Here is a 5,973-nt window from a genome sequence, read left to right as displayed (position 1 = left end):
AGGACTACTTACTGAGAAACTGATCAAGTTGATAAGGGCACCTTTTCGTGTTCAGAAGCAGGTCTAGCGGGGCTGTTCTTGTGTTCATTCACAACCGAGGGACATACATTCAGAAGTGATTCAGCCCATCACCCCACCTCATTCTCTGCCAAGGGAAGCTGGAGGTGTGTGGGTGGCCTCCAGGTTGGTTCAATGTTGGCACCGCCATTTTGCACCAAGTTCATCATCTGTCTCCATTGGGTTGGCTCTGGATTGGGGTGATGAGGGAAGTATCCCTTGTTAATGAGGGATTTCCTGGAACCAGGGGATGATCACCTCCGTGGATCTGTGCTTGGCTCGCTCTGTGCTCCCCTGGGCAAATGAAGGCTGTCTGGAGGCCAATGGCAGGGCCGTCCCTTCCTGGCTCAGGGAGACTCCTGCCCCTTCCAGTCTTTTCAAGAACTCTGCCTCTAGCCCCACATTTACACCCAGATCCCCATTCCTTCTTTCCTTCTTTCCTTTTCTTCCTTCCAATGGATGTAAGGAACATACCAATAGTTTATGCAGAACCCCAATGTTTGGCATGGGACACCCCAGGTTTTTCCCCCCTTTCTTGCACCAGGTGAATGCGAGCTTGAGCAAAAGAGGGGCGAACAGATCCATTCCCTCTGCTTTTCTCCACCTTTTCTTTCTTCTGGTTCCCCTCTCCTTCACCTCTCCTTCCTCAGACCTCCCCATCATGGTTGCCCTGCCAAGCCTTGGATGAGTGTCAGGGTCTGCCTGTGCTTATATATCTATATCAATTTCTATATCTCTAGATCTCTATCTATTTCTACATCTCTATATCTGTATATAGATATAGCTCAGGCAGCTGATCCAGCTGCTGGCCTGGAGCCATCCGATGGAATGGATATATAAATATATATATGGGGCATCGTCCCAAGCCCTCAGCCATTAGATTGGAGTGATGACACTCAATGTCCTGCTGGCAGTTACAACTAGGATTGGAGTGGAACCCAAAGAGGCACATGGTATTAGGAGAAACCAGAAAATGGCAAACATGATGCAGATCTATACACGAGCATCTAGGCCCAGTTGTATTCACTGCCCCCCAAAATATTGGGCTGATGCTTTGGCTTTCACCCCCTGGGCCCAAATCTGTTTCAATCTCTCTGCATCCCTCCTACTCCTGGTTCTGAAGGGATCCTGCTGGATGACTCCTCGAAGGTGGAGAAAATTGATTCCACTGAGTAGATAAGGAGTTCCCACCCACACCTCTCTTGCTTTGTCTGCTGCTTTGGGACTAAAGGCTGATTGTCCAGTCTCCTGGCCTTTCCTATCTGTTAAAGCTGGATATGCATTGAATCCTTGGTGTTGTCTATGATTATTAACTATAAATTGTAACAATAGATTCTATTACATGGATCATCCTCATACACATGAATAAATAAATATATAGGTATAGATAGATATAGATATTAATAGGTATTATAATAATATAATAAATTATTTTTACTGCTGATTTATTGCTGCTGGCTATTTTATTGACATTTTTTATTTATTTTATTGACATTTTTATATATGTATTTTATTGACATTTTTATGTATTTTATTGCATTTTTATGATTTTTAAATGTTGATAGTCAACTTGGTGTCCTGTGGGGAGAAAGGAGGAATACAAATCAAATCAAATCAAAACAATACACACACACACACACACACACACACACACACACACACACACACATACTCACAGAGTGCTTTTTTTCTAAAAAAAAGGGGGGGCAGGAAATCACAACTTGTTAATCTTTTATTTATTTATTTATTTATTTATTTTTAAATTTATTTTATGTATGTATTCATTTCAATTCCCTCTCTTTAAATCCCCATTCCGAAACTACTTAAGAACTAGAAAATGAGGGGAGATCTTCAAGAGAGAAGAACAAAAAGAGACGGAGCACCTTTGGAGCGCACACCAGGGATTATAGCAAGGCTTGTTGCATGTATTTGCAAATATGTAACAACCAAAAAATTTAATTAAAACTTTCAAAACATTTAATAAATATTGGTTAAAACAATTGATGAAGGCAAAATATAAAAAATGATTACATGGACTCACTCTACAGATTTGTTTCAACCCAAATCAAATAGCACACAGGGGAGAGGGGCACAAAAGATGGGTTAATTAATTGATTAATAAAAAAGTTATGGATCAAAAATCATGTGGTCACACACCCTCTATTGGCTCAAGACATTGAAACATGATTGGTGCAAAGAAAAGAACATCCCCCTGCCCACTCTGTCACCACATCCTGTGGCCAGGCGTTCCACAGGCACTCAGTGTGAGTGGACACACCTGGTTCTGGTGTTCTGTGAGGGGGAAAACTGCATCCCCCTATCCACTGTATTTATCACCATGTCCTGATGCAAGGAGTTCCACAGACACTCAGTGTGAGTAGACGTCCCCTGGTTCTGGTGTTGTGCGAGAGGCAAAAGAGCATCCGCCTATCCACTGTATTTATCACCATGTCCTGAGGCAAGGAGTTCCACAGACACTCAGTGTTCCAACCCCTAAAATTCAGCCACTAAATTGAGGGCAACAGATTCAGAACAGTCCAAAGAAAGCTCTTCTACCCACATGTACAGAATTTGCAGCCACAAGATGCGGTGATGACCAATCTCAGGCATGTCTACTCAGAAGTCAGTCCCATTCGAGTCAGTGGGGCTTCATCCCAGGAAAGTGTGGACAGGATTGGGGGCTGGGTGGGTGTGGGAAAGTTGGTTAGGGCCGGGCTTGCCAGGCCAGCAAGGTTCAGCGTGCTGCAGAAACAGGACCATGAGCCCCAGCCTAGGCATGTCTACTCAGGAGCAAGTCCCACTGAAGTCAAGGGGCTTACTCCCAGGAAAGTGTGGCTAGGACTGCAACCTTAGAGCCCAAGCCTAGGCATGTCTACTCAAAAGCAAGTCCCGCTATAGGCAGTGGGGCTTACTCCCAGGTAAGTGTGGAGAGGAGTTGAACACCCTCGAATGGAGGGGGGGGAATGGGCGGAGCTCAGCTCCCAGCCCAGAAGGTGCTCCTCCCTCTCCCGACTCGCCCTGCCCGAGGCAGTCGCCAGGTGGCGCCAGAGGACGAGCTTGCCTGGGGGAGCCCGGCAGAGGGACCCTGAGCTCAGCCAGCCAGCCAGGCGTGTGCATTGCGTGTGCCAGGGGGCTGGGCGGTGGAAATCCCGGCTCCTCCCGCCTTTCTTTTATTATTATTATTATTATTGTTATTATTATTATTATTATTATTATTATTATTATTAATTAACAGTATTTATATACCGCTTTCAACTAAAAGTTCCCAAAGCGGTTTACAGGGAAAAATCAAATTACTAAATGGCTCCCTGTCCCAAAAGGGCTCACAATCTAAAAAGATGCCAAGGAATACCAGCAGAAGCCGCTAGAACAGACACTGCTGGGGTGAGGTGGGCCAGTTACTCTCCCCCTGCTGAAAAAAGGAGCACCCGCTTGAAAAAGTGCCTCTTACCCAATTAGCAGGGGTAGTGTTGCATTTATCATCCCTGAGTGTTGGTCACCCCATGGGTGTCAGTCGGGGGGACTGAGAGTGGGTCCCGCTCGCACCTTCTGTTCTGCTGGGAACCTGCACCTCAGCCTAGCTGCAGCCAGGTGTCTACAGCCTGCCTCTCGGAGCTTCCCCTGATCGCAACCTCTTCACCCCCACAGAAGACCAGAGCCAAGAGCTGCGATGATGAACTTGATGAGTTTCCATTCATAAACCTTTCATCTCTCCATAGAGCACGCACTGAAATCCTTGATGGCGTCTCCTCCATGGGAAATTCCGCAGCTTCAGTCTCTCTCTCTCTCCAGGAAATGCTGGGGCCAGGCTGTCTATGGCAAAGCTGGCAGTGAGGAACGAGCCTGAGCTTTTGGCCTGATCCAGCGGGGCTCTTTTTCTGTTCCTAAGCCCACTGCCTTCACTAAAATCTGCCCAACTCAGGCACGGAGATGATGCCTGCCTGCGCTGGCTCTTCTTCACTACGTATTCAGCACAGAGGCTGCAGAAAAGCCTTTGGGGCACATTCCCATTTCCATCTAATCTCCAAGTAGGACAGGAATCCCTGTGTCTTGGCCCTGCTTGGAAGGTTAAATAAATACATAAATAAGGTGCACCAAAGATTCAACGCAAATTCAGCTATAATGGAAAGGAAAGGGCAGGGGACTGGAAATTATCCTTCTGCCCCAAAAGGAATAAGCAAAGCCAGAGAGGGGTGGACGGGAACACCTTTTCTGCGCAGTGGAATCCAATTCTCCAAGGAGTTTTTAGCAGGATCCCCACAGAAACAGGAGCAGCAGAGAATCAGCGCTTGGGAGGGGACCAAGGCTATGTTGGGGTCAGGGGTGAAAGCCAAAGCTTGGGTCCATCTTCTTTTGGGGGGAGGGGGCTACAGATAACTGAGTCTAGATGCTCATCTGTGGGTCTTCGTCACGCTTGCTGTTTCCCGGTTGTTCCAATTCCATGTGTCTATTCAGATGTCAGTCTAACTTCCATCAGAATATTGACCTCCTGAGGACTCACACGGCGAGACGCAGCAAAGCTTCCAGTTTTCGCAAGACCCCCATCAGAGTCACTGCTGGGAGAGGACCCAGATCCGGCTCCTGGCCAAGAGGCATCCGAAGGAACGATGTTCAGTGGGGCACAATCTTCTGTGTTCTGGGTGTTGACCTGAGCCTGAAACAGACCAACAGAGAAGAGCACGTTCAACACGGAGCATGAGAGCCCCACTCCTTGTCTATGGCTGGAGCTAGCAGGTCAAGGGGACTCCTGGATGCCAGACCAGAAGCATCCCCAAAGCTGAGACATTGGAGGCTGGGCCCAATGACACCCCAAGAAGACCACCATGTCTTGAAGATGGGATAGGGGGATCTGTGACTATGATGGGACCAGGCTGGATGGAGGGGACGTCCCAGATTTGCCCTCTCGCCATTAAGATCATAAAGAGCTGGAGAAACATTTTGGGCACATGGGAAGCCCTCACTGATATCCGTCAATGGGGAGTTGATGCTTTTTTCATTGGGGGGAACTGAAAGATGCAGGCCCACCCACTCCTGCAGCTGGAATGGGACAGTCGAGAATCACATGGGAGTTCTCTTGGGGACGATGATAGCTCCGGAACCCAAATGCCCCAGGGTGCTTTTCAAACCCAAGTCTCCCTGGGAGGAGCCCACATGTGGGGGGATGTGGGAGAGGATGGGAGGGCACTGTCAGTCCGGCAGGGTTCCATCACCCCATGGGGGTCCATGTCTGTTCCCCAAACAAACCCTGTTCTGTGCACCTCTAGGGTGGGCTCTGGGCTGTGACTTGGTAGGAACCAGGTTGTGTTGTGTTGACTCGCTGCCCATAATGTGTGTGGGGGGTGAGGTTGTGTCAAGAGAGAATTTAAAAATCAGGTATAGCCAAGTTAATCCTTCAATCTGTGTTTTCATTTGTAACGTCACATATCAGGGCAACGTATCGGTCACAGGCATACCCATCTTGCGAGGGCGCTTGGATATGGGCCAAATCCTAAATAGTGCGAGCATGTTTATCACCGGCACACACTGTCTCTAATGTGCTATCTTTGGTAGCAGAGGCGACTCTGGCTGACCCTCCTTCCTTATATCCGTGGACTGAACGAGGGGCAAGGAATTGTCCTGCCCCAATCCTCAGGCCATGAGTCCCTGACTCCCAGAGGAGCCTTGTGGAGATGCCAGGGATCCAGGCCACATGGCCCTGAAATTGTGACTTCATCAACAGTGAAGGAGCAGTGAAGGGAAAATGCATCACCTGTCATGTTAGAAAAGAAACAGCTGCTGATGGCCAGCTGGGGGCGCTCTAGCTCCAGGAAAGGGGCTTATTCAACATTTTAAACCAGAAATTTTTAACTCTCAGGTGAATTGGTGTAAGTATGAGTGAGACACGACCAGTGATATGATCTTGTGCAGAGCAGTCTC

The sequence above is a fragment of the Tiliqua scincoides genome, chromosome 15 (genome assembly GCF_035046505.1).
Source record: "Tiliqua scincoides isolate rTilSci1 chromosome 15, rTilSci1.hap2, whole genome shotgun sequence".
In the NCBI taxonomy this organism is placed as follows: Eukaryota; Metazoa; Chordata; class Lepidosauria; order Squamata; family Scincidae; genus Tiliqua; species Tiliqua scincoides.
The sequence above is the reverse complement of the archived record's forward strand: the minus strand, read 5'-3'. Positions refer to the sequence as shown.